Source organism: Mustelus asterias, unplaced genomic scaffold, assembly GCF_964213995.1.
Source record: "Mustelus asterias unplaced genomic scaffold, sMusAst1.hap1.1 HAP1_SCAFFOLD_35, whole genome shotgun sequence".
Taxonomy (NCBI): Eukaryota; Metazoa; Chordata; class Chondrichthyes; order Carcharhiniformes; family Triakidae; genus Mustelus; species Mustelus asterias.
The window spans coordinates 1380372-1405612 of record NW_027590117.1 but is presented as its reverse complement, the minus strand read 5'-3'; the positions used below and the strand labels follow the sequence as shown (position 1 = coordinate 1405612).

General features: G+C 44.4%; 1 non-coding gene across 1 annotated transcript; it reads right to left on the bottom strand.

Annotated features, from left to right (window-relative positions):
• Window positions 1–5451: 5451 nt before the first annotated feature.
• Window positions 5452–5534, bottom strand: trnap-agg (transfer RNA proline (anticodon AGG)). Its single transcript is given in 2 exon segments — window positions 5452–5487; window positions 5498–5534. It is a non-coding gene; the product is annotated as a tRNA-Pro (tRNA).
• Between the last annotated feature and the right edge of the window lie 19707 nt (window positions 5535–25241).

The following is a 25241-nucleotide window of genomic DNA, read 5'->3' as shown; positions in this document are numbered from 1 at the left end:
GACACGTGTGAGAGGGTAAGATACATTATTCTCTGCCCTTCTCTGGTCCATTTTATCGAAATGACTTTTTTCAAAATCTTCCACTAATTTAAAGCCCAGCATCAGGCCACCCCTCAGCCTTGTCATTACAAGAAAAGAAAGATGCAAGCAGTAAAAACTTTACCAGGTCTTTCCTTTGTTCTCAATGACACTACTTTTTATGGGCTATGGGTGTCACCTGCAGGACCAACATTTGTTGCCTTTCCCTAATTGCCCTTCAACTGAAAGTGGCTTACTCGGCCATTTCAGAGGGCAAGTAAGAGTCACCCACATTGCTCTGTGTCTGGAGACACATGTCCGCCAGACCAGGCAAGGCGGGCAGACTTCTTTATCTAAAGTGCACTGGTGAACCAGATGAGGTTTTATAATAATCGACGGTAGTTTCAAGGCGGCCATTACTGAGACCAGTTTTTCAATTCCAGATTGATCAAATCAGTGAATTTAAATTTCACCAGCTGCCATGGTAGAATTCACTCCACGTCCGCAAATATTAGTGCTGGCCCCAATTATTGGACGATTTTTAAAAGAAACATCGATTTGTTTGCAAAATTCTCTAATCTCTGAATATATTCCACCAATTTATCGCTCGTGTTTAGAATCCTTGGCAAAGTGCCCACTTAATCCAGAAATTTTGAAATCAATTCTAATTTGGAATTTCCACTGATGTCTTATTGTTCTCAAAAACCTCTTTCACTAACGTTCCAATGACTATTCCTCCCTACGTTTTACCTGCTCCTTCCATTCCCAAACTGTTCTCACCAGGAATATCGGACGTCCAGCTTGTTGCAATTTGTTTGAATGAGCACGATGTCATATAATCGAAGCAGCATTTTGAAATTCTCATTCATTCAACGTATTCTAGTGACTTGCTTTTCTTATGTTTTATGTGCCATTACATAAGAATCTTACTCTGACATGAGACAATGTTTTGCTCTTTTGCTGCTATGTTTCTTTCCTCTCACGCCATGATTTTTCTCATGGAATTTACAGCACAGAAGCGATTCGGCCCATCTTGTAGATGCTAGGTGAGAACACACTGGTGCCCATTGCAACACCAACTTCCTGCTCCCGGCCCACAGCACAGATCCAGATCTTTATAGAAAAAAGACCACTGAAAATTACGATTCATTCTCATGGGTTGCCCTGGAAGAGCTAATTAAACATTTCAAAGAGAACCGCTGCGAACACGTTTCCGCCCTGCGCGTGGAATCCGTACTGGGTTTCGAGATCAATACCTTAACTGCTCGGCCACCACAGAGGTTTGTCTGTAAGAATGATTTACCCACAGAAATATTTGTAGTAACTTCAATAGGCAGCTAGATTATGCAGAGCAGTGTGTGAGCTGAAATCTGTTCGTCTCCCTCTTTTTGGTATCTTTTTCTTGGATTGAGAATTCATTTATTAGTTGAGAGACTTTTAGTTTATTTCAATATTTGTTTTCAGTATAAAGAAATTGAAGCCGAATTTAACGTCCGAAAAAAATAAAATTGAAACATTTAAATCAATTTTATTTCATGAGCGGCAAATATTGCGTTCGAACTGTTTGTGCCCACATGCTTTGAAACGCAAGAGACAGTGGATAAAGTTCTAAATAAATGATCAATGAAAAAACCGGGAATCGAACACGGGTCAACTGTTTGGAAGGGAGCTATGCTCACCACTATATCACCATCACTTGCTCTACTTCAGGGCCCGTCATTTTCATTAGATATAATTACAGAACTACCTGAGTTGCTGATTTCATCACACACCAGGCGTGTCCGTAGCACAGTTTGGAAACTGAACTTGGCTTGCATCGTATTTCCGGACTGTTTAACTTACCTTTGTTACTGTTGTTTCTTACTGAGAACTCATGGATTGAGGCCTGTTGTTGCATTGAAACATTGAAGCAAATTGAAGCTGGATTTTCCGTTCGTAACTCATTGATACTAAGAATATTCAGTGAATTTAGTTTTAGGAGTGACCCGCTTCTGTTCTGAATGCGATTGCTAATTAAATAAGTCACCACTGTGATGGTCAGGAACTGGCACTCGGTCAAATGCTCGCACAGTCACCACTGCACCACCATCGCTCACCTGACTCTGCCACTCCCTCTGTATTTACGGAATGAACAAACAAGCAACGAAGTGGCATAGAAATCAGAGATTATGGAATCCAATAACCGACATTGCATTTCTGGGAGTCTTACATTTTCCATAGATCGGGGTGAGCAGGATCGCCCAATCAGAAAGCAGATCTCTGGAACATGGAATTTGATTAATATCATGTTTTGCAGTCATTTTAGTCGGTAAGAACCATGTTGATGTGATTTCACTCCAATCCAAAAGGGTTCTGAATGAATCGCTACCTTGTTGCACAACTCGCGTTCAGCCAGAGATGGCAGCAGTTAATAATAAATTGGATTTACTGTTTGCGTCAAGACATCTGGACAGGAATGGTGCTACTGTTGCCGCGGAGCTGGCCAAGCAATATACTGACCAACTGCACCCGCTCCAAATAGATTCATAAAATTACTGAACAAATCTATGTCAGTCTCTAAAAGCATTGTATTAACACCTTTTAAATAATCAATTTGCTGTAACTAATTCAATATGAACCGTTTCAATATCAGCCCTATTCAAGGCCAGTTCTCAAACAGGCATTAACTGGTTAGAAGTTGTAATGCAATCAGAGAACAGTCATCAATATTCTCAGAGAAGTGAAACTGCGGCCCCGAACTTCACAGAAAATCTACAGTACAGAAGGCCATTCGACCCATCGAGCCTGTGCCAACAACAATCCCATGCAGGCCCTATCCTAGTAACCCCACGTATTTAACACACTAATACTCTTGATACTAATGGAAAATTTAACATGACCATTCCACCTAGCCCGGCACTAATTTTCATGGCGGAACGACCGATTCTGGAAAGATAAAATCTGCCACTAATGCCGCAAATGAAGCTGACGTCTGTTTTGGAGCTTCTGAAACCACATGTTTTCATGGTGGCAAACCTCTACCCAAAGCTAGTGTCCTGATTTGAATCGATTGCCAGCTCGAGTTTCTCATTTGGATGAAGAATATGGAATGGTGCTGGACTATTCAGCCCTTAAACCTGTGGCACCCTGAGTCTTACCTTCACCTTGGTCCGTGAACCTTAAAATAAGTGATCAGTTTACCCTAAATCAGTCAATGGGGAGATAGAGTTTTAAATGTCATAACAATAAAGATGGAATTCAAATCGATTTGTGCAGCGATTTTACACTTTGGCCTACGTAGTCTGGGTGGCCGAGCGGTCTAAGGCGCTGCGTTCACGATTTGTTTCTTCGCGAGGCACCATCCGAACCCAGGGAAATCTCTCACCTTGCAACACAAGGGCAGCAGATGCAGAGAAACAACGACGACCTCGAAGTTCCACTCCGAGACGCACACCATCCTGACTTGGAAACATATTGCCGTTCCGATGGTTCACAATCCGAGAAATCCCTCCCGAACAGCAGTGTGTGCGCGCACACACACAACATGAACTGCAGTGGCTCCAGAATGAATTCATCGCCAATTGCTCAAAGGTGATTAATTTGGAGAATATATTCTTCCCGGGTCGGCGACAAACATATCTCGTATGAATGAAGTATTTAATGATAGTCATCTCGCGCCACAGAAGGGGCCTGTCTGCCTTCAGAGCAGAAAACTGTGTGCATGAATCACACCCCGAACACGGCTACTTTTATACCAAATGTGTTTCTGAAAACAGTAAATAGAACCAGCTCACGATAAACCGCTCAATGTTTAGCGGAAGAGTTTCACTGAGTCATGTGTGCGATTCCCGCTGATGTGCTTGTTCAATGTCGGGGAAAGGCGGATTTGAAAGGTTTGCAGGGAAATCGGTGCAGTTTCGATGGGCCACTGTAGGATTCAATTATTTTTCTTTTAATAATCTATCCGAGATCACATCGCATCTGTGGAGAGAGAAACCGCCGTTCCCGTGTAAGGTCCGCATCTGAAATGTGAACTATCTCTATTTTCCCGGATACTTTCCAGTACTGGTCGTATCTCTTTTTTCACAAATACCACCAGATCTGGAACATATTTCCAGCATTCCGCTGTACCACGGGTAGCAATGTCAGGCTCTGTGGCAAAGTTGGTTAAAGCGCCTGCGTCGTAGCAGGCATATCCTGGTTTCAAATCAGTGTGCATATGCACTGTTCGTATCACTTTTTTTCACAAATACCATTTGATCGAGAACGTTTTTCCAGCATTTGACCTTACAGAGAGCCTGTGTGGTTTAGTTGTTCAAAGCGCGTTTCTCGTACACAGGTGGTCTGGCCTTCAAATCCCAGTTAAGCCTGGATTTCTTTCACGTGATATTTGCAATTGTGCAAGTCACAATGCCGTTTTCTTCCTCGGCAATATTATCTTCCCTTCACAGTGGATGATCTACAAAGATGAAACAAAAGCATATTTCGAGACTCCCCACGAATATCCCGACTGTTTATTTACAAGATCCAAGTAGTTTCATCATGCTGCAATAAAAAAAAACATTTACTTTGCAATAAACCCAATGGTGTAAGTTCTACAAACACAGCTTTCCATTTTTTTCCACACAGAGAATTTCCAACACAGTCAAATGACCTTAGAATCATACAATCCCGACAGTGCTGAAGGAGACCATTCTGCTCATCGAGTCTGTACCGACTCTCCGACAGAGAATCGCACACAGGACCTTTCCCCGCGGCGCCACGCATGCACCACACTAATCTGCCTATACAAACACCTTGGGGACCAAGGGGCAATCTAGCATGGCCAATCCACCAACCTGCTCATCTTTTGGGAGGAAACCGGATCACCTGGTTTCCTGGGTGAATGAAACTTGAACAGCACTCCAGACGTTTGGCACTATCCAGCACAAAGCATCCCACTTCATTCGCTTCGTATGCATAAACGTTCACTCCCTCCAACTACCGACACACAATGGCAGCAGTGTGCCCCACCTACAAGATGCACTGCAGCAACACAGCAAGACTCCTTTGCCAGCACCTTCCAAACCCACGGCCACTACAGTCGAGAAGGACAAGCGCAGCAGACACATCAAGATAACACCACCACGCTGCAGGGCACTGATATTTATTTATTCATTGTAGTTATTTATAAGTTGTTGCTGCGTGTGAGTTTTTTTTATCTTGTTTATCTTCCAAAAGAAACGAAATATCTATTTGAAAATTATGCTACTCCTTCTAACGCAACCAGCGAATGTTGTGTCACACTTGAAGAAAGCCACTGGGGTTTGCGTTTTCTTCTCGAGTCAGTGGTTTTCCTGGGAGCCGAGTAAACAGGAACAGCACGGAAAGGTGGCAGAGCAGAAAATGTCGGTGCCGAATCTGAATCACATCAAAGAAGAAGCAAACCGTTTGCTACTAATCTGATCCAAAATCCGACTCTGGTGGGACTCGAACCCACAACCTTTGAATGGCTAACTTGCCCTTATCCAACGCGCTATCCATTGCGCCACAGAGCCACGTGCCCACAAATTAATTTACAGGTCCATATATGGATTCTTGACAATGTAGAAACTCCTGATAAGTTCACAAATCTCGTATTTCGAACGTCGGTAACAGTTCGGAGGAACTTCGCTGATTGCAAGTCATGCTGGGACATCTTATGTCTGTTAAAACAACTGTGGAAATACAGACCTTCATCTCTTTTATACAGGAAATCTGTCCATCACGGAATGATCCTCCCTACCTCTCCTCCTCATTCTCTTCAACAGCTTGGAGTGTAATCTCGCAGGCTTCATAGTTGGGCGACACAGACTGCTCCATCTGTCACAGAGCGGATCAATTGCAGTAAAACATCTACACAGAACACAACGCAAAGCTGGAAGTTGGAAATCCGAAGCAAAAACAGAAAATGCTGAAAATGCTCAGCAGGAGAGGCAACACTTATGATTAATGGAGATTTCTGTAAAACAAGATTTTGAAGCACAGCACAGCTACACAGTTTAAAGTTTCCATTCATCCACAATGGATGCTCCATTCTATGATTTTGAACAATTCAAATTGATAATGTGCATTGTTATTTTTGTCGCCACAGCCTGAAAACTACTTCAGGCATTGATGTCACCCTTAGATTTTAAATTTGTAAATCCATTCTCTATCTTTTTAACGCGACTATTGAAACATTATCCATCACCCGCTCAGTTCTTTTTCAATGAGAAGGAGAATTGAAGATATAATTAGATAACGTTCTTTGACTAAATTTGTACAGAAGCATAGAGGCGGGAATCACACACAGCGCTTCATTAAACTCAAACGCTCAACACTGAAATGAGACAGTTATTAATCAAGGGATGGTTCCATTTATTCATTTATTATTTATGCAGAATAGAAAAGTTGGAACAGTATGCAATCTGGACAGCGTAACTGAGCAGAGTGAAACACAATGAGGACTGGACAGGATAAGCCGACCATGGGCAGTGCACAAAGAGAAGGTGCAACGTTGACTGAGTTATCAGACGGAGCACTGAGTCGTTGCAGAGGGAAGGTACATCGGAACGTGGGAGTGCTAAATGTTTAATGATCACTGCACAAGTGGACGGTGAAATGCAGACTTCAGGCTGGATATTCAATGGGTTCTGTGAAGGGTGAATAGACGGTGGCATCTTGGCATGGTGAAGGTGCCAAGGGACGAGGAACACTAAAGGCATACGCTTTATTTTATCTCACCTCTCCTCGATCTTCGGACCAAAATATAACACTTCACACTTTCTTACATTAATTAAATTGTGTCTGTCCATTCCACCAGCATGTCTGTATCTTCTTGAAGATGATCAATATCCTTCTCACTAAAGTTCATAATATTTTCAAGTTTCGCACCACTGGCAAATTTTGAGTTTGAAACTTGTACACCCAGATATAGTCATGATGTGGAGATGCCGGCGTTGGACTGGGGTAAACACAGTGGAAAAGAGCAGATTTCCACTCCATCTGACGAAGGAGCAGCGCCCCGAACGCTAATGGCATTTACGACCAAATAAACCTGTTGGACTTTAACCTGGTGTTGTTAAAACTCTTACCCAGGTATTTGTCAGTGGTATGTATGAAGAAAAGTAGGTTTCTCTCTATATACCATCCCCAATGAGAAATAGGTAAAACTTAGTGTAATATATGCTTTAATAGGTTTGTACCAATAATTAAATTGTTGCATAATGAAATTCTAACTCTGCTAAACAACAATGCTTCAAAATGCCAATTGGTTCAAAAGAAAATACATACCGGTACAAATACCTTCACTTCAACAGCATAGCCTTGCTGATTTATCGGTATTTAAATGATGAACACAGAGGAAAGCAGCGTACTTGTAGATTTCGAATTGATATGGCAAACAAATTTAGTATTTCGAAATTCCTCCGTCCCAGTTCAATATAAAGTGTACAATTCTTATCTTTTCTGTCTCTGATGTCGAAAGTTCAGTCTGCCAGAGTATGCTGACCTCTACTGGCCGCAATACAGAACTACAGTTGTGCGGGAAAATAATCACATCACTGTCGCTGTTGCAGGGACAGATCAAACAAGAATTAATGATTGGATGTCAGCATTAAATCCCAATAGAAAATTCAATATTAATGTACTTTCCCATCTAGTCAGTATAATTGCAATTTGTTATTACCTGGAGCAGCTGAGTCGACTAGCACAGGTGTACTGAAGGTAAATCTAGGGAATGAGACGATGGAGAATGAATTTCAGAGATAAGCAGATGATGTTACATTGAAGATTTTGAGTAGAGGATCGTGTGGAATCATGTGCTAATTAGAACAAAAGGCCCGGTTTCAATTATGTACCTTCCAGGTAGAATGTGTACAGATTTGCAACGTCTCTCAGATAGATTTATCATGAATATCACACACATACGTCGCGCCAGAGACAGAGCGATACAGAATGAGTCCAACACTCATGCATCTCGAATCTTAGAATGGATACAACAAAGAGAGGGAGACCATTCTGCCCTTTGTCTGTGTACTGGTCTGTACAAGAACAACTCAGCGCATCCCTTTCCCAGTCCTTTTCTCATATCCCTCCAAATACATTGACTTCAGGTGCTGAACCCATTCCTCTTTGAGACCTCTGATTTGATGCTGCCTCTACCACACTCTCAGGCAGTGCATTCCAGGTCCTAAACACTCAGCGCATTAAAATCCATCCTGCTCTTCTCTGGCAATGGGAGCAATATTTTTTCATCTATTCTTATTAGACTGCACCCACAAACCCACCACCTCTACAATCTCGAAGAACAGCGGCAGCAGATACATGGCAGCTCCAGCGCTGCAAGCTCCCCGCAAACCACTCACCGACCTGACATGGAAATACGTCACGGCTCCTTCACTGTCTCAGTAGCAAATCCTGAAAAACTGTTAGGCTAACAGCACTGTGGCTGGACCGACATCCCAGCGACTGCAGCAGTTAAGGAAAGCCGTAAACCATCACTTCTTCAGGTCAGTTCGGGATTGGCAATGAATGCTGGCCTCGTCAGTGATGCCCACCTCTCGAAATGAATAAAACAAATAAAAACTCGCAACTACAACCGGAGACGGACAGATACAGAACAAATCTCACTCACATGCATGTGTTGGATACAATATGAATCCCCAGTCACGTTCACTAACAGAGGGTAAAAGCATCATGAGACCAGATAATTAACTTTCTGCCGAACAGAAAACATTTTCACGGAGAATGTTTTGACACAACAAGGAACACGTTTACAGTGCAGGGCATTTATTAACAGAACATTTCAAAAAAAATACACAAGATGGATCGTATTTTCACAGCCGGAAAGACATTTACAGCATCAGGGAAGCATTTTACACAACAGCAGCAAACATCTGGGCGGCACGGTAGCACAGTGGTTAGCACTGCTGTGGTTAGCACTGCTGCTTCACAGCTCCCGGGTTCGATTCCCAGCTCGGGTCACTGTCTGTGTGGAGTTTGCACATTCTCCTCGTGTCTGCGTGGGTTTCCTCCGGGTGCTCCGGTTTCCTCCCACAGTCCAAAGATGTGCGGGTTAGGTTAATTGGCCTGGTTAAAAAAAATTGCCCCTTAGAGTCCTGGGATGCGTACGTTAGAGGGATTAGTGGGTAAAATATGTGGGGGTGGGACCTGGGTGGGATTGTGGTCGGTGCAGACTCGATGGGCCGAATGGCCTCCTTCTGCACTGTAGGGTTTCTATGATTCTATGATCTCTCAACAACAGGCAGAGCACAGTTACACAAAAGGAAATATATTTGCAAACTTGCACTTCCAACAGAAAATTCCTTTCAATATCAGTGATCGACTCTGCAATTCCGTGTCTTGCCGGTTTCCTCGCACCTTTGCCTGTCGTTCCACATGTCCAGACAATCTATTTAACAGCTCTTGATTGTGTTTTTCTGTCTGCTGTATGTATTCTCAGTGTGATGCAGTGGCTGAGCTTCCTGACAGCGGTGCTCGTGTTAAACGATACAGGGGCGAAAATCTGCCTGGCTGCAATTGATAGACAGCAGAAATTATGTGTACCGTAGCAGAGTGGCGCAGCGGAGCGTGCTTGGTCCATAACCCAGAGGTCGGTGGATCGTAAACCATCCTCTACTATTCCCAATAGCACTGGAAATGAAACAACGTGGCAGCAACGATGAAGCATTTTGTGACTTTACTTCGAGTATCGAGACAAGCATTTTTCTCGGATTCTTTTTTCCCCGAAAAACCCCGAACTGCAGTAAACCTCTTTTTATGTGCAACCAGAGTTTTAAACAAGAACCGGGAACATCTTAACACAATTTGCAACAATTTACTGACAGAAACATCTTCATGGAGAATCTTCTCACACAACAGGGAACACGCTTGCAGAGCAGCAGACATATTAACAGAAAACTTACACAGCCGAAAACATATTTCCAACAACTGTGAAGCATTTTGCACAACAGTAGAAAACAACTGACCACAACAATTGAGACAGTTACATGGGTAAGATGGTCTGGGGGGATATGGGGCAAACACGGGCAATTGGGAATAGCTCGGTGGCAAAACACTGGGCGGCATGGACAAATTGGGCCGATGAGCCTGTTTCCATGCTGGAAACCTCTATATTGTAGAGCACAGCAGGAAGTATATTAATAAACAGTGAAACACATTGCACAACAACAGTGAACATCTTTGAACAGCAGAGAGCACCGTTACTCAGCAGGAAATATATAATTAGAAACACATTTACACTAGAAAACTCCTTTTCACATCAGTGATCATTTCCGTATCTTGCCGGTTTCCCGGCACATTTCTCTGTCGTTACACGGGTAGAAACAGTCGATTTTGCTGCTTCTGTGCGTATATTTCTCTGTCCATTGTATTCTTGGTGTTGTGCAGTGGAAATGTGTGGCCAGACTGAGCCTCCTGACACTGGTGCTGGTGTTAAACAACAATGTCGAAGACAATATCTGATTGGCTACATTGATAGGCAGCAGGTGGGGCTGAATTTACTGGACCAGAGTGGTGCAGCGGAAGTGTGCTGGGCCCATAACTCAGAAGTAGCTGGATTGAAATCATTCTCTGCTATTTCCTATGAACAATGGTAACCAAACCAGTTGACTACAATTCTGCAACGTTTACGTGGAATATGCGGACATTTGCATTGGTTCCTCTTTTCTGCTATAAGCCTCAAACTGCAGTTGATCACCTTGATATGCACAAAAGCTGCAGATACTGTGAACATGCACCAGGATGTGTTAGTGACCGAGGTAATGGTGCACGGGGCACAATTTCAGAATTTGTAGATAACGTGAAACGTGGAAACATTGTGACCTGTGAGGAGGATGGTGTAAAAGTTCAAAAAGAACAGGGACAAGTTACAGATGAAGTTCAAAGCTGAGAATTGTGAAGTGATTCATTCTGGTAGGAAGATTACAGAGAGACAATGAAAAGTAAAAGGAAAACAGTTCCAAAGCATCTAATCCATTTCATTAGTGAGGTTTCTCAGACCAACAACTCCAAATGAGGTGCAACAGTACAACTCTAAAATAACAACAAATTACTGCGGATGCTGTCATCTGAAACCAAAAGAGAAAATGCTGGAAAATCTCTGCAGGTCTGGCAGCATCTGTAGGGGGTGAAATGAACTAATGTGTCGAGTCCAGATGACCCTTTGACAAAGTGTCATCTGGACTGGTTTACTGCTGGCTGCTAACTTCCTTGAAGTCAATAATAATCCATTCAAAATATCAGCATATGTGTTTTTCAATCATAAGGAAAAGTGTGCAGGTTTACAGGGAGAAGCTGGAAATCTTTATTGTACTGAACATCTAAAGGCAGCCTGCTGAGGGGATTTCCCCTCAATACAGCTTTCATTTCTGTGTCTTCCTGACCTCCTTTTCGTCATATGTTTGTTATTTTTTTTAACTCTGCCGTTGGACTTAGGCCACCAAATCTCTTTTCATATAATTATTCCTGCACTTCTCCTTGTTTAGAAACGACGAGAGAACAGTTCATAATCGATGAATGAGAAATGATGTGAGCAGTTGTGACAGAAAATAAAGATTTCCAGCTTCTCCCTGTAACCCTGCACATTTTTCCTTTTTACATAACAGTCTAATCCCCTTTGAACATTTCAATTGAATCTGTATCCATCACAATCTCCGGCAGTGCATTCCACACATTAAGAACTCCTCGTGTTCCTATTCCTTCCTTTGGCCATGATGCTCAATCTGTTCTCTCTTATTCTTCATCATTCCATGAGTGGGAGAAGTTTGTCCCTATCCCCTCTGTCCAGACGTCTCATGACATTAATATCTGTAAGTGGAACCCCTGATGGGGTGGTAAGATTTTTAAACCAGTCGACATTAGGCCACTGATAAAAGTAACAGCATTCAGTTAAGAGACTTTTAAATGGGTTTATGAGCTAACAAGAATCAATATGACTGCAGTAATTGATTCAAATGAGTAATTATCCAGTGCCCATGCAGGGCACCATTTTCAGTTCTGATCAGCAGGTCTGGCAGTATCTATGGAGAGCGAAACAGAGTGAATGCATCGAGTCTGTATGACTCTTCTTCAGAGCTAAGGAGAGGTTGAAATGTGACGGATTTTAAAAAGTTGAAGAGAATTCGGAGCAGAATCGATATTATTCATTCAAGCAATTAGAAAAGCAAAGGGCACATTTGTTTTTATTGCAAGTGGATTGGAGTAGATGAAGAAAGGTGGCTTGCTGCAATTGTACATGATTTTATTGAGACCACCGCTCCAATACTGTGTACAGCTATTGTCTCCACATTTGAAAAATGATACACTTGCATTGGGGACGGCACAGAGAAGGTTCACAAGATTGCCCCGGGAAATAAGGAGATTGTTCTGTGATGAGAGGCTGAGGGAATTAGTCTGAGAAACCCTGAGGCTCAGAACAATGTGTAGATGCCGAGTGAATGCTTCCATTGCTGTCCGCTGGGCAGACGAGTAGCGGATAAAGTTTAAGTAAAGTAAAGGTAAGTTGAAGAGAAGTTTATTTATTTGTCACAAGTAAGGCCTGTATTGACGCTGCAATGAAGTTACAGTGCAATTTCCCTAGTCACCACATTCTGACTCACTCTCGCTGTGTGATTCTCTCTCTGTGACTCTCTGTGAATCTCTCTCTCTCTCTCTCTCTCTGACTCTCTCTCTCTCGCTCTCTCTGATTCACAGGTTTTCACTTTCTCTCTCTCTCTCTCGTTGACGACTGCACACTTTGTGGTTGCGTTTGACAGAGGCTGTGCAGGAGGCTCACTAGTTGTAGTGACTCCCGGGCCGAGTTAATGGGGTCTTGCTGCTGGAGGAGCCCATCAGGATTGACAACAATCTGGGTATCTTCTACTCACTCACCAACTGGACACAGCTCGGTTGTGCCAAACCTCACGGCACCTTCGGCTTCTAGGCCACGTGAGGGTCCAGCAGCCGGCCTCACCCTCCGAACTGTCCCTGTCCCCAACTAAGACACAACACATCCCTCAATAAACTCGCCCAGCATTAACAACATGGTCCTGCTATTTACTGTCTGAGGGAGACAGGGGGACAGAGAGAGAGGGGGGTGCAGAGAGAGAGAGGGTCATGCCGAGCGGGAGGGGGGCATGACGAGAGAGGAGGCATAGAGAGAAATAGGGGCATAGAGAGAGGGGAGGTGACAAGCAGAGAGAGGCCGGCAGAGAGAGAGGGAAGCAAAGAGGTGGGCAGAGAGAGAGGGTGGGCAGCGAGAGAGAGGGGACAGAGAGAGAATCATAGAACCATAGAAACCCTACAGTGCAGAAAGAGGCCAACTGGCCCATCGGATCTGCACCGACCACAATCCCACCCAGGCCCTACCCCCATATCCCGACACATTTACCCGCTAATACCTCTAACCTACTCATCTCAGGAACTAAGGGACAATTTTAGCATGGTCAATCAACCTAACCCGCACATCTTTCGACTGTGGGAGGAAACCGGAGCACCCAGAGGAAACCCACGCTGTCACGAGGAGAATGTACAAACACCACACGGACAGTCACCTAAGCTGGGATTCGAACCCAGGTCCCAGGAGCTATGAAGCAGCAGTGCTACCCACTGTGCTACCGGACCGTGCCGAGACAGCGGGGGCAGAGAGGCAGAAAGGGGCAGAGAGTTAGAGAGGAGAGGCCGGAAGAGAGACAGTGACTGTGATGTTCTTCAGCCAATTGACAAAGGAAGGGACAAGGTTTTGGAGTTGTTGGAAGGCTTGCTTGGACAAGTCTCCAGGTCTGGGTGATTGTGTCTCAAGATGCTTTGGGAGGCAAGGGAGGAGATTGCAAGGTCTTTGACCCAAAGTATTAATTCCTGTCTGACCACCGGGGAGCTGCCAAAGAACTGGAGAACAGCTAATGCACACACATACTCTCTCACACACACATGCTCTCACACACATACAGTGGCACAATGGTTAACACTGCTGCGTCACAGCACCAGAGGCCGTGGCTCAATTCCAACCTTAGGTCACTGTGTGGAGTTTGCACTTTCTCCCCGTATTTAAGTGGGTGCCCTCCAGGTGCTCCAGCTTCCTCCCACACTCAAAATCTGTGCAGGTTAGGTGGATTGGCCATGCTAAATTGTCCAGAACTGTCCATAGGTGTGCAGGTTAGGGTGGTTAGCGTGGTAAGTAGATGGGCTTATGGGGATAGCGTCTGGTTGGGATTCTGCGTGTCGATTGAATTGGCTGAATGGCCTCCTTCTGCACTGTGGTGATTCTGCACAAACTCAGAAACACACATACTCTCAGAGACAACGAGAGGGAGTGGAGACAGCGGCATCAGCGGTGGGAGGAGAGAGTGAGAGAGCGAGGGGGAAAGCTGCAGCGACACCAGCGATGGGAAGAGAGAGTGACAGAGCGAGAGAGGGAGAGACAGCGACACCAGCGGTAGGAGGTGAGAGTGACATATTTTTTTAAGGATTTCAACCAATCAAACTTCCAATTCCTTCTCTCTGACTCTCCGATTGGTTCAACGTGGGATTGAGATGAGAGTCACCAATCCGAGTGTGACTTTTCCTGCAACCTCACAAACCGCTCTCAATGATTATTAATAGAGATTACGCTGACGGAATCTGTATTTGAGTTACACAATTTATTTTGTTTCAACAGACAAATATTTGTAGGAATCAGAATGAATGTGATGCTTCCTCCAGAAGTTGCAGGGAAGATTATCGGCTGCTCCTTCTCACACACAGTCCGTGCCTTGTAACTGACAGAGCTCAGAGACACAGACGGCTCATCAGTTCCACAGTCTCAGACAGCAGAAATAGTTACAGAGACGACAATTTTCAATTCCTCAATCAAACAGAGCAGGAGAGACAGATGTTGTGACCATGTCACCCCCAAATCAGTACCATGGACAGGGGGATTCCTAAATCCCAGTCCAGATTCTCACGCACTATCAGATAATCGCAATGTCAATCCCACAATAGAGCAGACATAGAGACTGACAGATGAGAGAATAATTCTCAAAAAGAAGTTCAGTGTCAGGAGCTGAAAGATACAGACTGTTTGCTGCACTCACTCACAGGAGCTGAATCTGAGTCATAGGTAATAAATCTGACATATCAGTGGTGTCACTGAGAGATTTAGAAAGAGCCCAAGACACACAGAGTGAAAAGCATACCAATGGAAGATAAGATAGTGAGACATGACTGAAAAGTATCAAATTAAACCTATAATTTCAAACAGCATCATAGACTTACACAGAGAATTAATTCCACTGGCAGGTACAGAATGAACTTTGAGTACCACAAACAGCAGCAAGGCACTTAAAATTGCACCTGACCGATAAATCTATATAATTGACACCCTCGGAATTACCCCCAGTCAAATTCAGATACACAATTGTACCAGAGGCAGAAACTTTTGAAATGTTTCCCACAGTGACTGTGTCCTGGGCAGCCCATACTTAAGTGGATGCAGTGAACCATGAGGACAAAACGCACCATTTACACCACCAGTCAGCGCATTCCTCCACAATGTAATTCTGCAATGAGGCTGCACTTACCAAACAATCTCGATTGTGCTCAGAATTACACCGGCAATGTGACTAGGAGAACAGCGCATAAGAAATAAACATCTCCCATTTCAGACGGAGATAAGAAGAAACCTCTTTGTTCAGTATTTTTGTTGTGTTCATTCATGGAATTTGGGCATCACTGGCTCGGGCAGAATTTATTGCCCATCCATAATTGCCCTGGGAAAGGTGGTGCTGCGTTGTTTGCCTCAGATACTGCAGTCAGTAGGCACATGCACAATGCTGTCGGGAGGGAGTGGGAAGGTGGGAGGGGCAGGGTCAGGGAATCATAGAATTCCTCCAGTGCAGAAGGAGGGCATTCCGCCCATCGAGTCTGCACCGTATACAGTCCCATCCAGGCTCTATCCCCATAACCCCACATATTTACCCTGCCAATCTCCCAGACATTAGGGTCAATTTACCAATCTATACGGATCTCGGATATATTCATGAAAGACAAATAGTTGAATCTCTGCAGTGGCCCATCGAGACTGCACCGAGTTCCCTGTAAACCTTTCAAATCTGCCTTTCCCGACATTAAACAAACACATCGGAGGGAACACACACATCACTCAGTGAAAATGGTCAGCTAAACACTGAGCGATTTATAGTGAGCTGGTTCCACTTACTGTATTCAAACACACATCTGGTATAGAAGTAGCCGTGTTCAGGATGTGATTCAAACATACTGTTTCTGCCCTGAAATCAGATGCGTTCCGACTGTGAGACGAGGTGATTTTTTTTTTAGCATTTATATTACAAGGGATATACCTGTCAATGACACAGGAAGCATTTGTTGTCCAAAATTAATTATGCTTGAGAATTTGGCGGTGAATTCATTCTTGAATCACTGCAGTTTATGTCCACACACATTTGTGTTAGGGAGGGAGTTCCAGGATTGTAAACCAGCCACAGAAACGGCGATATATTTTCAGGTCAGGATCGCGTGTGTCTCGGAGTGGAGCTGCATGTGGTCGTTGTTTCTCTGCGTCTGTTGCCCTTGTGCTTCTCGGTGAGAGATTTCATGGGTTTGAATGGCACCTGGTGCACCAAAAAGAATCGATGTCAGGAGTGGGTTTTGAACCCACACCTCCAGAGGAAACTGCGACCTGAATCCAGCGGCTAGATCTTCATGACGTTTGAATTTCGACGTCTTTTTGCATTTTTCGACCCCACCCAGATGCCTATATCTGAGTCCCATCCTTCCCCAGATAGCCAGTGGGTGAAGAGCTTCTCATTGCTGTATTGTTCTGTTTGCTCAAATCAACAAATGCCCAATTCCCGCCCAACCTGTTCCTTACACTGAGATGTTGAGAGTGTCAGATCTGAGCAACGTGAAGTGTCCAAATGGAGAGCTACATTGACGCGACAGGAATATCTCTCCACAGCTGCTTTCGGAGCTGCTGACTATTTCCAGCATTTCCTCTTTCTGATTTTGTGCTTTCATGACAGGATCTCATTTACTGACAGCACAAACTTGTCTCTCGGGCACAGCACCAGACACAGCTTTTCTTTGATCTTCTCGCAGACAAGTTCACAAGGGCAAGGGGATCATTGTGTCAGTGTATGAATACAAGGGGTTATTTCACACTCACAGCCTAAAAATTAGTGAATCCCTGTCACCCCCCCCCCCACACCCCCCCACACACACACAAGTACACACACACATACACACGCAACCTCTCACAGACCAACACTCACAGATATCCTGCCACGGCAGATGGCGAAATTCGAAATCAATAAAAATATCTGGAATTAATGACCTTGAATCGATTTTCGTAAAAAAAAAAGGTTGTATCACTAATGTTCTTCGGGGAAGAAATTCTTACCTGGCCTCAGTTACGTGTAACTCCCGACCAACAGCAATGTGGCTGCCCTCGTATTTCAGAAGAAATTTCGAGGCCTTGGACTTGTGGTATTATCGCCGAAATCTGAAACTCAGCTAGTGTTCAGGGGACCCTGACTCGAATCCCACCACAGCAACTCATGGAATTCGAATTCAATTAGAAATAAAATTTGGAATTAAGAATCTCCTGATGACCATGAAACCTTTGTCGATTCTCGTCTGAATCTATCTGGCCCGCCAGGGACCGAAATCTGCCGTTTTTCCCAGGTCTGGTCGACATCTGACTCCAGAGCCACAGCAATTTGGTTGACTCTCAACTGCTCGCGGGCAACTAGAGTTGGTCAATAAATGCTGGTCAGCCGCATTTCACGTCCCATGAAATAATGAGAAAAAAATTGCTGGCCCAGTCAGCGACGCTGAAAAAAATACATCGGAGATTCAGAATGAGGAGATCCATCAACTCGTTTACACTCCCAGAGATTGCAAATGAAGAATGAATTCCAAACTAATTTACAGTTCCGGGAGCTGACTGCCAGAACAAATCCCTTCTACACGCACAGTTCCACTGATGGAATCAGAAATATCCCAATTCTCAGACAGCAGCAGATAATGCAAAACACAGTCTGAACATGATACGGACATAAAGGTAAAGTCACCATAATCCCATTTGACAATCGGCTGTTCCCCATGTCAACAGGCAGATCTTACTGGTATTGATTTAACCTCAGGATTGCCACACCTCAGGCTGAGAATATCTAATGTGCTATCTAATAACACATCTGCATTTTCTTCGCAGTAAATTTGTATTAACTTCTTGCTTTTGGTTGTAAAGTCGAGGATATTTTTTTTAAATTCAAGGTTCTTATTACCGTCAATGATTTAAACACATGTCCACTATGTCCCGCTGTTCCTGCACACACCTTTGGAATGATACCCTGTATTTTATGTTCTCTCTTTGTGTTCTTCCCTCCAAAATGAATCAATTCCTTCTTCATCTCCCAAATGACCTCCCATTCCACCGACCTGTCCGTGCCCTGTCAGAGTTCGACTGGAATTTCTGCTGCACTTATCACAACCACAGGACGTTCCAAACTATTTTAATGCTGATAAAGTATTTTTGAAATGCAGTCACTGTACAATTGCTGAACTTTTGAACTATCTGTTCGACGACGTCAGAAATTCCCATCTGCGAATGGGGAATGGATGCTGCAGCTATGTCTCTGTGGCGCTAAGATTGACATGTTGGACTGCTAGTCATTGTTTTGCGAGATGCTCAAAGGTTGTGGGTCTGAACCTCATCGGAGTCAAGTTTTCGGGTAAAATTTGAGGAAATAAGGAACTGCTGTGTCAGTGATCTCGGAGAAGTGAAACTGCCGCCTCGAACTTCATCGAATCCCCACAGTGTGGAAGGAGAGCATTCGTCCCATCGAGGCTGCGCCGACAACAATCCGACCCAGACCGTATCCCTGTAACCTCACATATTTAGCGTGCTAATCCCCCTGACACCAAGTGCCAATTCAGCCTGGCCAATCCAGCTAATACAGCACTAATTCTCATGGCTGACGATTCTGGAAAGACAAACTGCCACTATTGCCACAAATGAAGCTGGTGTCTGCTTTGGAGCTTCTGAAACCACATATGTTCATGGTGACAAAATCCTGCTCAACGCTGTTACCCTGATTTCAATCGATTGTCAGATCGAGTTTCTCATAGGATTAGAATTATGGGGATATGGAATTGTGCTGGACGACTCATCTCTCAAGCCTCTGTGTCCATACTTCATCTTGGTCCCGTGAACTTCAAAACACTAAACGAACCAACAGTTCACCCTCAATAAGGAGGCAAAGCAAATATACCACCGATGAGGTTGGGATTGTGCAGAAGACAATGGGTCAGCAGTCCATCGTTTTCACCACTCGGCCACCTCGTCACATGCACCAACCGCCATTGTTTGTGATTTTAACACCCGTAAAAACGAACAAATTTCTCCAATAGGATAATGCTGTGTTTCTGCACTCTCGTTGATCTCTGTCTATCGCTGTTACTCTTCCATTCGATGTAAATCCACAGAAATTAAAGAGAAAGACAGTTCCCCTCTCTGGTCCCTGTTTGATTTTGAATTCACTGAACATAACCCAGATGTAAAAGACAGTAAGCATCGTGAGGTTTTGGCGGAACGATAGCGCGTCTGACTCCAAGATCAAAAGGTTGCGTGTTCAAATCATATGAGACTCACGGAGCTTTTCTGCGTTGGGCTTTGGATTTTGTATCTGGTGCAAGTTGGTTGTTTCCGATTGTTCCTGAAATGACAAGTTTCGAAACGAAGACGGAAAAGATATATCAGGGATGGTTCCGGTTCGTATGCCCAGTGTTTTTTTTTAAGCACAGTTTTATATCTGAACGATGTGTCAGGGATGTGATTCGTCCATTGCTTGTAAATTTTAAGTAAGATTCACAATCCCAGATGTTTCTCGGGGAGTCTCGGGGCTGACTGGTGGTGATTTTACTGGAGGATTCGCACCTCAGGCGAGGAGCAAGGCTGAGAAGGTGGGGCCTTCATGAAAGTCCTTAGAAAATACAGGAATTGATCACGAGAGTTTGGTTTCACAAGCTGTCCAGTCAACTGAGCTAAACTTGCACAAATGCGTTCACGGTAATGGAAATCAAGATGATGAAGCAAATGAACTGTCTGGAAAATACAGATATCCCATTGGGCAGCAGCCGAACGTTTCCATTTGATGTGAGAGAGAATATGACAGCAAGAGGATGGATTCGATCCATCGACCGCTTCGCTAAGGACCTAGCACGCTTCCGCTGCGCCACTCAGTGCCGGGGTGGGGGGGGGGGGGGTCAGCTTTTCCTCCCTAACACTGTTGTGGAGAAGCCAGGAAACGATTCACTGTCTCTTTTTATTTCAAGCAAGACCTTCGTGTTGGGAAACTCACCCTGGCTGGACAATAACAGGTAACATCACGCCGCCTCCAACACACAGAGAAAGACACACAGAAAAGCAGTAAGAGACTATCAGGACACACACACACAATGACAGACAGAAAAGGTGCCGAGCAAACCATCAAGATACTGAAATAGAAAAAACTGATTATTTGTGAAAATATGTTTTCTATTACCCAAATACAGGCCCTGTTTTGAAATGTATTTTCTGCTGTGTAACTGTGCTCTCTGCGGTGTAATGTTCTCTCTGTTGTGCAACTGGGACTCTGCCGTTAAGAGGTCTTCACTGCGATTGTGTCAAATTTTTCCCTGTTGTGTTAATGTGTTCCCCGTTATGTAAATATGATCCGTCTTGAGTGGAAGTTTTCTCAGCTCTGTAACGATGTTTTCTGTTGTGTCAAATGTTCTCTGTTGTTCTGTGAAGATGGTTTCTATGGGGAAACATTCGACGGGAATTTCAATGGCACCGTTTTTGAAACTAGCTTAAAATTGCAGACTTATTTCGGCCGAATGGGATACTCCTGTTTCTATTTTATATCCATGTTTCTATGTATTAAATCAGTGAATTTAAATTCATCAGCTGCCGTGGTGGGATTTACTTCGTGTCCCCGGAGATTTGTGCGGTCCTCTGGATTACCAGCCCAGTGACATAACCTTTCATCCCTGAAAACAGAAACAGTTCATTCAGCTAATTGTTACACCTCTTCCGAAGGAGATTATAATTCCCTCCACAGAACTTCAATCAACCAATTGAATTAAAAAAATGCTCTACATAGGAACATCAATAATGTATCCCGACCAAACAGATATTGCGGAATTGTTGGCGGGGGTGGGGGGCGGGGGGGGGGGGGGGGGGGTGGGCGTGGAGGGGGGGGGGGCGGGGGGGGGGGGTGAGGAGGAGGAGAATACCGACATCTCTGAGAACTACATTTACAAAATAACAAGGAAATACATTCTGAGAACGAGTCCAGCAATGCTTGGAGGAAAAGGTGTGTTTCAGCTGACGGGAAAGAACTCTGTTCCATGGGAGTTCCACCAGATTCCTGACACAAGCGACCGCGACTGGACTCGAACCTGCAAACCATCACGAGAAAAATCGAAGTGAGGCGCCTGATCCATCAGGGCACGTGGTCAACGCATCGACTGCTAACCTGATGTTAGCACAATGTCAATCAATATTGTGATTATATATGTTTTTTAGACCTATTCTTAGATCGCCCAGTTATTCCTAGATCCTCGAAAATACAAGGATAAGCTCCAGCTCCCGTGGATAATGTTTTTCGATGTGGAAAAAGCCGTTTGATCTGTGAGTTGTTAAGATACAGGGAGCGTAAGGGATGGAGTATTAATGTATGATTCTCAGAGCAGGAAGATTCAGTTGGAGCTGGACAATACTTTGGTGAGGTCACAGCTGGAGGACTGTGTGCATTTCTGGTCACATCGCTATAATAAGGACGTGATTCCACTGGAGAGCGTGCAGAGTGTATTCACCAGGATGTTTCCTGTTTGGAAAATATGAGCTACAAAGAGACATTGGATAGGCTCGGGTTGTTTTCTTTAGAGCAGAGACGGCTGCGGGAAGACCTGACTGAGGTGTATAAGATTATGAGGCGTATCGACAGGTTGGATAGGAACCAATTGTTTGTCTTACTTGCAGGCTCGACAACAAGGGGACAGAATATTAAGGTGAGGGTCAGAAAATATAAAGCAGATTTGAGGGAACAATTTTATTTCATCCAGAGGACGGTGGGAGCCTGGATTGTATTGCCTGGGAAGATGGTAGAGGCCAGAAACATCAAAACTGCCATTTCCTTCTGTATCTTTGGATGCCGGTCACCCCAGTCGCAGTGTCTAATTCAGTGCAGAAAACCTCTCTGAAACCTAATTGTGTGAATTATTTCGGGACTGGAATGCCGAACAACATCAAAAAGATTCATATCCTGCTCGGTAAAACCCCTCAGTTAGAATATAATCAATTCAAAACCAAACTCCCCCCCCCCCGATCCCCCTCCCCCACTCCCCCCCCCCCCCCCCCCCAACCCGATTGGTTTATTGAGATAGGTTTGCAGTCCGGTTACGCGCGAAAACATTCTTTAAAACTTTTCCACATTTTCTCCACGTGTGCAGTTTTGAGAAAGTTGCTGCAATGCGCTGCAGGTTCCAAAACCTAATCTCGAAATAGGGAAACCCCGTGTCTGAAACGTAACGTTTGTTTTCAAATAAACAATCGACAGTTGGGACCAAAACTGGCAACAGGTGAGTGCTCGTCCCGGATTTGAATCCGGGACCTCTCGCACACTCATTCTTTGTGGAGAAACGGCTTAAAGTTGATGTTAATTTATTAGTCATAAGAAGGACTTAAATTATCACTGCAATGAAGTTACTGTGAAATTCCACCAGTCGACATACTCCGGCGCCTTTTCGGGTCAATGCACCGAACCAACACGTCCTTCAGACTGTGGCAGTAAATGTAAGCAGACACGGGGAGAACGTGCGAAATCCACACAGAGAGTGACCTAAGCACGGGAATCAAACCCGGGTCCCTGACGTTGTGAGGCAGCAGTGCGAACGACTGTGCTACCATACGGCTGCAGGTGGGAATTGAATGTCCCGGCGGATTCAACGTTTAGGAAGGACAGACATAAAGGAAAAAAGTGGTGGAGTGTCACTGCCGGTTAAAGAGGAAATTAACACAATAGTGTGAAAGGATATTAGCTCTGGCAACATGGAGTATGTATGCATAGAGTTGAGAAATACCAAGGGGCAAAAAGCATGAGTGAGTGTCATATATACACTCCCAAACTGCAGTGGTGATGATGGGAATGACATTTAACGCGAAATTAGAGATGCATGTGGTAAGGGGATATCGGTGATCATGGGTGATTCTAATCTGCACATGGATTGCACAAATCAAATGAGCCGCAGTGGAAAAGATGAAGAATTCCTGGAGCGCATACTGGATGGTTTTCTTGAAAAATATGTCCAGGAACCAACGAGAGATCAAGTCATCTCAGACTGAGTACTGTGTCATGAGAAGGGAATCATTGCCAATCTTGCTGGACAAGACCCTTGGGGGTGAGTGACCATAACATGATAGCATTTTTTATCAAGATGGAGAGTGAAGTTGTTGGTTCGGAGACTATGGTGTTGAATCATAATAAAGGACACTATGAGGATATGAGGCTTGAGTTGGCCTTGATAGATTGGGGAGAGTTAATTGAAAGGAAGACAATGACAAACATTCAAGGAACACATGGGGGAACTGCAGCAACTGATTGTTCATGTCCGGCACAAAAGCAAAATGGCGAAGAGGGCCAATCCATGTCCTACAAAGGAAATTAGAGACAGTATCCAATCCAAAGAAGAAGCATACCGATTGGCCAAGAAAAATAGTAGGTCTGAGGATTGGGAGCAGTTTAGAATTCAGCAAAGAAGGACCAAGGGATTGATTAAGAAGGGGAAAATACAGTACGAATGTAAGCTTGCAGGAAACATAAAGACTGACGATTAGAGTTTCTATAGATGCATGAGGAGAAAGAGGTTGGTGAAGACAAATGTAGATCCTCTGCAGACAGAAATGGGGAATGTATAATTGGGGGAAAAGAAATGGCCGAGCAACTGAATGCATACTTTGGTTCTGACTTCACAAAAGAAGACATAAATCAAATGCCAGGAACGTTGGAGAATGCCAGATTTAGTGAGAGGGAAGAACTGAGGGAGATTAATATCAGTAGATAAATGGTGCTGGGAAAATTGAAGGGATTAAAAGCGGATAAATCCCCAGGGCCTCATAATGTACATCCCAGAGTACTTAAAGAAGTGGCTCTCGAAATAATGGATGCATTGGTGGTCATCTTCCAGGATTCTATAGAATCTGGAACAGTCCCTGCTGATTGCAGGGAAGCGAATTCCATTCCAATATTCAAAAAGGGAGGTAGAGAGAAAACAGGGAATTATGGAACAGGAAGCTTAACATCGAAATGTGGGAAAAATGTTCGAATCCTTTATCAAGGGCTTTATTGCAGAGCATTTAGAAAGCAGCGGCAGGATCAGACAGAGTCAGCATGAAGGTATGAATGGGAAATCATGCTTGACAAATCTTCTGACATTCTTTGAAGACGTAACTAGTAGAGATGACAAAGGGGAACCAGTTGATGTGGTATATTTGGACTTTCAGTAAGCGTTGACAAAGTCCTGCACGAGAGATTATCGTGCAAGATTAAAGCACATGGGACAGGGGAAAGTATAGAACATAGATAAAATACAGCACAAACAGGTCCTTCGGCCCACAATTTGCACCGGTCATGTCCGTACCTACTGAGGCTTATATATAGGCTTACCTATAACCCTCAATGCTATTACGTTCCATGTACTGAACCAGAAGTCTCTTAATAGACCCTATCGAGTTTGCCTCCACCACTACTGACGGCAGCCGATTCCACTCACCCATCACCCTCTGAGTCAAAAACTTACCCCTGACGGTGCGGGACCCCTGACAGTTATCCTGACGGGGCGGCACGCAGGAAAGTGTTTAGCACTGCTGTTTCACAGCTCCAGGGACCTGGGTTCGATTCCTGGCTCGGGACACTGTCTGTGTGGAGTTTGCACATTCTCCTCGTGTCTGCGTGGGTTTCCTCCGGGTGCTCCGGTTTCCTCCCACAGTCCAAAGATGTGCGGGTTAGGTTGATTGGCCATGCTAAAAGTACCCCTTAGTATCCTGAGATGCGTTGGTTAGAGGGATCAGCGGGTAAAATATGTAGGGATATGGGGGCAGGGCCGAGGTGGGACTGTGGTTGGAGCAGACTCGATGGGCCGAATGGCCTCTTTCTGCGCTGTAGTGTTCTATGATCCATGATCTCTTCTGTACCTACTCCCCAGCA